This window comes from Myotis lucifugus, unplaced genomic scaffold (genome assembly GCF_000147115.1).
Source record: "Myotis lucifugus unplaced genomic scaffold, Myoluc2.0 scaffold_66, whole genome shotgun sequence".
Taxonomy (NCBI): Eukaryota; Metazoa; Chordata; class Mammalia; order Chiroptera; family Vespertilionidae; genus Myotis; species Myotis lucifugus.
In genome coordinates, this window is record NW_005871114.1 from 1468581 (window position 1) to 1476034 (window position 7454).

A 7454-nucleotide genomic window follows, 5' to 3' on the forward strand; every position below is an offset into this window, starting at 1 on the left:
GTTATGGTGGCGGCGGGAGGGGGAGAGAGGCCAATCTCAGGAAAGTCACATACTGTTGATCCCCATTTTCTATAACATTCACAAAAATGACAAAAATGGTAGAGATGGAACATAGATCAGTGGTTGCTGGAGGGGGAGGGGTAGAAATGGTGCAAAGGAGAGGGGTGGGTGGGACTGCACGGGGATAGCCCAGGAGGTCTTGGTGGTGATGGGCGGTCCCGTCTCTCGCCTGTGGTTGCGGTTGCACGAATCTGCACACGTGATAACATGACATGGAACTACCCACACACCTTGTGCCAACTTCCACTTCCTGGTGCTGAGCTTGTGCGGTAGTTCCGGGAGATGTAGCCATTGAGGGAAACCAGATGGAAGGTACACAGGATCTCTCTGCACTGTCTTTGCAACTGCCTGTGGCTCTATAATTATTTCAAAATACAACATTTTTAAAGAAACACAATTGAGGAAGGGAATTAGGAAAAAAACTCTAAAAAGGGGAGAGGAAGAGGAGAGATCATGGAAAAAATGTTGAGAAACACTGGGGGTGGGGGTGGGGATCCAAGAGTGTCTTTACTGAAACACGATGGTTAGGAAAGCATTTGAGTCACATATACTTAGGCTCAAAAACAGACATCCTCTCACCTGTGTTAGCACCTCATGAGGAGCTGTAATGTTAACATAAAAAGATAGGCAATATGGCCTCAAATGGATAAATATATGTATGTGTTAATATTATTAACACAGCATATCGCATAGAAAAAACTGCAAGAAAATGCAAAAAGTGTGAAGAAAGATTCGAGTCGCTGGACCAATATGGTAACTGTTACTCCTTGTAGGCACAGAGTCACTTCACTCTTAACTCTTCACACCATCCTCACGACTGCCTGCGAGATAGGTATTATTTATCCCCATTTTACAAATGGGAAAACTGAGGCTCAAACACTTAAGAAACCTGCTCAACCAAGACCACGTAATAGGTAAACAGCAGAGATAGGATTCAAATCCAGACCTGCCTGAGTATGGGATTTTTATTTTCTTCCATATGATTTTTATGTGTGTGTGTGTGTGTGTGTGTGTGTGTGTGTGTGTGTGTTTTCCAATTTTTATAGGAAACACATAATTTGTCTGTAAAAGACGAATAAATATTTAGGGGACCCAAGACCCGGTTATATGAGCATGTTCTTGGGCTATTTCGCCCTGGGTGGGTTGGCCTGTAATCAGAGGCAGCCATTGGCTATGCTAGTCCTTAAAGTACAAGATGACTTTTAAATACATAGTCCTCTCTTACAAAACAGCAGTACCGACATGCGCTGAGCACTTAGTATGTGCCGAGCACTGGGCTAAGTGCTTTACTTAAAATACCTCATTCATTTCTCACCACAACATGATGAGTCATTAACCCCATTTCAGAGATCAGGAAACTGAGGCTGAGATTAAGCAACCTGCCCCAAATTACATCTTCAGAAAGTAGGAAGGGCTGGATTTGGGTCTGAGCTCTTGACCACTGTGGCTTGATTGCTGGACCCCCCATAGCTGTCTGTGTGGGGCCGGCCACGGTCCTGCTGCTCTGCCTCTTTCTTCTTGGAGATCCACATCCCTTCAGTTACCAGGTGGCCCAAGTGAGATCTCCCAGGCGCCAAGGTGACTGCGATGGTATCATAGGAGGGATGTTCACCAGGTATCTGGCTGGACATCAGCCCTCACCCCATTGTACAAAAGGGGGAATTGAGACGCACAAAGCAAGTCAGTGGTGAGGCCAGGACTGGGGCTGGTTCTCCTTCCCCACACCCCATGGACTGTCTGCTGTTTTAAGACATGTGTGATGGGTGTCTCTGGCTCTCTGCCCTGGCCAGTATCTGCCCTTCCAAGATAACAATCCTGCTCTTCACCTGGGCAGCCCGGGCCAGGTCATTTGGGGGGATCATGGGGGCCCAAGAGCCTCGGTGCCTCTTCATGACCGTCTGCCTCCCGTGCTCGGGAGTATGGACGCCGCACCCAGGTGGGAGCCCCTCCTGACTGCCCATCCTTGCATCTTGCAAGCCCTGGGGTTTGTTCCGGGTCTGAACTCTGGCTCAAACTGCTCCACGGGCCCCCTGCACACTCCTCTATTGCCGGGATCCACTGCCAGGGAGGCACTGAAGGAGGGCTGCTCTTTGAGACGGGCCCTTTGGGTCAGCGGTGGGCTTGGCAGTGAGACTCCCCATAGCAGCTCAGCAGGCGGCAGGCCCAGCAGCCTGGGACACAGCAAGGGGCAAGCAGGCTCCATCCCTTCAGCTCGAAGACTCCCGCATTCATGAGGCGCTTCATGGCCCCAGCATAGCGCAGGCCCTCCTGACTGATGGAGGGGCCAGCGATGGGGCAGGACGAGAGGGAGCCAAGGGGAAGGCTGGGCGGAAGGAAGGGTTGAGGACAGAGAACAGGGTGGAGATAGACTGAGATAGGGCCTGGGGGAGACCAAGAGACACAGAGACGGAGAAAGAGACAGATGAGACGAAGAAGAAAGGCTCCCTGCCCTCCAAGCTCACAGTCCATGAGAGAAGCAGATGGACACAGGGACTCGGTGCAAAGCAGACTCGGATGAGCCATCATTCTGGCCCAGTGGCTGAGAGAGGACCCGGGAAAGAGACATTCATTTTGCTCTGGGCAGTTTTCCCAAGAACCTGGGCCTAGCACTAGGTCTAGAAGGATGGTGGTAGTTTAGAGGGTGTGGATGGGGGCTGAGGAGAGCATTCCAGGGGCAGCGCTGGCTTGAACAAAGGCCCAGAAAGGAGGGTGCTCAGTGTGTCCACAGAATGGGAATGGTCTGGTGGGAGCAGAGCCTGGAAAGGGAGGCCAGGGTCAGACTGTCAGAGCACCAGGGCCAGGCTGAGGGCAGGTGGGATGGAGCAGGTCTGGAGAACTGGGAAAGCCCAAGCCAGGCTTTGCTGTGCAAGGGGGGGTGGGGGGGGTGCTTCGAAGGAGCCCAGGGCCACTAGCAGGGCTACCAGGTACAGTATTTGTCATTCTCTGTCTGACTTATTTCACTTAGCGTAATACCCTAGGCCCATCCATGTTGTCACAAATGGCAAGTCTTCATTCTTTTATACTGCAGAATAATATTCCACAGTGTGTGTGTGTGTGACACATCATCTTTATTTATTAGCGATTGATGGACATCTAGTTTGCTTCCATCTCTTGGCTATTGTAAATAATGCGCAATGAACATAGGGGTGCATATATATATACCTTTCCGAGGTGGTGTTTTTGTTTTCTTCGGTTAAGTACCCAGAAGTGGGATTTCTGGATCGGATGGCAGCTCTGTTTTTAATTTTTTGCTGCACAGTATTTCATTGTGTGGAAGCATTCATAATTTATCTAGCAAGTCCCCTACTAATGGATAGTTTGACGTTTCTCAGTCCTGAGCAGTTTGTTTTGTGATGTTTGGGGTAAGAAGGGACATGTCTAGAGCATGAAGGCAAGAAAGTCCTGCCTTAAAGGTGCAAAGTACCGAGTAGATGTGGGGCTCCACGCTGTGCTGAAGGCTAAGGTCTCTAAGGGGCAAGGCCTACAGGAAGCTCCCCTTCCGGCACTCACAACACGCCTGCGCACCCCACCTGCCCCTGCTTCCTCCCTCCCTCCATGGATCACCCCGGCCTCCTCCTGACTTTGCAGCCAGGGGTGATGAGCATGTGGACATGTATGTGGGTGCATACGTGAGCCTCTCAGCAGACAGCCTCCTGGGTGCTTCCTTCTCCTCATACCCCCTCTCCCCCCAACCAGCACATTCTCCAGCTCATCTCTGCACTGGCAGGAGCTGCAGGCCTTGCTCAGTCAGCCCTGAGCTGTGTGTGGTTAGAGGACTCGGCTTCTCAGACCCTCCCATGTACTCAAATCCAGAGGATCTGAGCTGTGTGGAATCACACCATAAAAATGCAGGTACCTCACTGGATCTTTCATTGTTCAGGGGGGTTCCCAGAGGGCCCACTCTTGCACAGAACGCTCTCAGCTTCATCCTGCAGAACTGTCCCTTCTGGAGGCATCAGCCTTCCACCCCAGCCACCCCTGCTCAGTGGGCCCCTGGCCTTTTCCTCCTCCCCTCCCCACCCCACCCTGGCCTCTCCCTGCTCCTCCTGGTGCAGAGGGCCCCCCAGGCTAATAAATAAGTGTTTCCCCTCACAGCCCTTGTTGAGTGCCCCCGCTTGCTTCTGCACACCCACTCTTGCGTATCCCCCACTGGGTCTTCATTTCCTAGCTAGCAGAGGGCTGAGGCAGCTCAACAAAACCCAAAATATGAAAACAAATACCAATAATCTACTTCCCCCCCCCCCCCACCAGCCTCCATTAGGAGCTCCCCGACTCGGCCAGCCCACCTCGGGCATTGAGGGTACCACACACACACACACACACACACACACACACACACACACACACCGCCTTCCTTTCAGCGAGTTGTTTGCAAGTGACTCAGAGTTGCCTTCATGCCGGCTGGTGCTCATTTAGGGAAGGAAAATTCAGTGGCCCACATGAAAATTGCTTTATTAAAGTGCAAAGATATTCCGCCAACTGTATTCCCACCATCTGCTTCGCTTGTGATTCTTCTGAAAAGCACAGTTCTCTGTGCCTCCTTGGCCTTTGTCCTTTCAAAGCTGCCAGAGGGCTGTGGCTGGTTAATGGGGCCACCTCTGCTCGCAGACCCACAGGCCTGGCACACAGGCCACGTAAGGCCGCCCCGTGCAGTGTCTGGGAGCTGGGGGAACCCTGGCTGTGCAGCTGCATGAAGATCGGCAATGTCTGGGGCAGAGGGAACAGCCGGGCCTGGGGGCCGGGGCCTGGGTTTCCAGTCCTAGCGCGGACCCCTGCAGCTCACTTTACCTCGCCAAGCCTCAACGTCTGCATCTGAGAAGTGAGGATAAAACGCCCCCTTGCAGAGTCGTTGGGAGGGGGCAAGTGGGCCACACAGGCGAAGGCTCCAGAGTCCCTCCCAGTCTCCTCTCCCACCCACCCCACCCAATACACATTCTCAGGCTCTGCTTCCCCCAGTTGGAACTTCTCCTGATCGTCAGGTGCACAGGCCCTTGCCACACCTCATGCCTTTGCTGGTGCTGCACCTCCACCTGGCGAGCTCCTTCCTCTCCTTCGCTGCCTCACCAACTCTCACCCTCCTACAGCACCCAATTGAAATGACTGTTAACACCCGCCTCTCTCGCCTAGTGGTACCCAGGCTACGGCTGCACTTTCCCGGCTGCTCATAACATAATCACTGCCCGCCCAGGACTCAGGTCCTGCAGGGCGGGGCCAGGGTCTGTCTCCTTCCTGCTGAGTCCCAGACCCTGGATGATGCTCAGCCGGCTGTGGGGTGGGCTGGCCAGTAGAACAGGGTGTAGCAGGTGTGGGTTTGGGGATCGCACATTCCCTAGGTGGGTAGCTGGGCAATTCACATCACCTCTCCAAGTCTCAGCTCCCTGCGCTCTAAAGTGGAAATTGTAAAACTAGTACCTTCCTCATGGGGCTGCCATGAGGATCTGAGGTGCTAACTCGGAGAGTCGCCCGGTGGAGTTTGGGGAACATACTGTCTTGTGCTGTTGCCAACAAGTGAAAGCCCTTTGGGAACTGCAGGGTGCCCCCACGTCTGAGATGACGAGGGTGGAGATGCTGAAGGCGACAGCCGGGGCAGGGCTCACATTCCAGGGAAGAACTGTGCTTCCCTGAAGTGCTAGAGCTCAGGTCATACCCCCACCTTACAGATGGAAAAACTGAGGCCCCAGTCAGCAAAATAATCACCGGCAGGGGAGCAAGTCCCACTGAGATGTGCTCTCCCGGCTTTCTTATCTCAGAGCCCGGCCCCTCCCTGGGCCTGGAGGAAGGAAGGAAGCAGGACTCAGAAATATGTGCAGCAAACCCAGGATGTAAATTTGTGATCATCTATGCATATTCGGCGACTCTTTTGAGTTATTTGTGGCACCTCAGCCAGGCTGGGAAATGTATTCATGGAGCTGTTCTGTTGGCTTAGGTGACAAACAGTTGCTTCTCTTTGTCTCCTTTTTTTTTTATGGAAAAATGTTTACTTTTTACATAAGGACACTGCACACCCTACAAATGCCAGAGCCTCCAGAAACTGCTTCAAACCCAAAAGAAGTCTGTCGCTGCCACCCAACCCCATTTCTGCCCCCTTCCCCAGGAGGAGTTATTATAGAATGAGGGGGTGGGGCAGTGGAGGGGTTCTGAGACATGTCTCCAGCTGAATAAAGCAAACCCCGGAACCCGAAGGCGGCCTGGGAGGGAGGATCTGTGTGGGAAGAAGAGCTGCACCGCGCGGAGTCTCTGCTCCCGCTGGGAGCTTCTCGCTGGCACGGCTGCCCACCTGCCCACAGAGGAGGGGCCGCTCACGTGACCCTCCAGGGTGGCAGCTGGCCCCTGCCCTCACTGACCGGAAGCACAGCAGCAGGGCGGCTGGAAGGTTCTGAGGAGACTGGGCCCCCTGCACCCTCCGTGGCCTCAGCCCCACCCCCAGAGCCACGGCTGCACAGGAGTCTACACAGCATCTTCCCCCAACGTCTGAGCGTAGCTCCCACGCCTTTTCTGAAACACGAGAGCCCTTTTTGTACAGGAAGATGTTTCACAAACTACCCTCTGCCCCAGAGTATCTACCACTGTAAAGTCCCTGGATGGACAAGACTGACCAAAAGCTACTATCAATTCAAAGGCACTTTTCGGTCCCACCTGTTTTCACACAGTGTCTGTAGACAATTAAGGGGGAAGGAGCACCTCCATTGGGTGACACATTATGTATTCAGCCCACGAGTGATGCTGGGGGCGGGGGGGAGTGTCTGAGAGTGTGGACTCCTGAGCAGCCGCCCACATCCGGTCAGCGTGGGTGGGTGATAACAAGGGGCTGTGCCCTCTCCCCCTCCCTGCCCAGCGCTCCCTCCTCCCCAGGGAACTGACTAGAACAGCTTCTCTCCCAGGCGAGGCCCAGCTCCCTCTCCTCTCCACCCCAATCCATCACCATTAGCCTGACCTTGCCACGGCGCCGTAAGCAGGGAGCCGGGCCGGTTCTGACAATGCCTAAACACCTGACAAATCTCTCCAACTTGTTTTCTGCCAATGAAGTAATGCACGGCTCCGTGGATGGGTGCGATGGATGCAGCGGGAATATTCTCTGAGCTTCTCTGTCAGCTTCTGTCCACGTCTCGGCTCACAGCGTGGGCTTGCTCCTGTGCCGGCCACCTCCTGGCTCCTAAGCGCCTCAGCTCTCATTTAGAGCTCAGCTCAGAGGCCTTCTCCCCGAGACCCCATCCCTGACGACCCTGAGCCCAGCCAACCCCAGTGCCTCTTCACTCCATTTCCCTGTTTTCATTTTCTTCATAGAACCTGTCAATAGCTGACACTACTATTTACTTGTCATCTGTTTGCCTGTCTATCCCAACTAGAGTGAGCTCCTCTGAAACCAGGACACTCCCACTGACAAAAGAGCCTTG

The 7454-nt window shown here is 53.7% G+C and overlaps 1 protein-coding gene across 1 annotated transcript in view; it reads left to right on the forward strand.

The window, feature by feature from the left end:
• The window catches only part of CRTAC1 (cartilage acidic protein 1), a 116084-nt gene that overhangs the window by 102465 nt on the left and 6165 nt on the right, over positions 1–7454 (forward strand). The window lies entirely within an intron of this gene.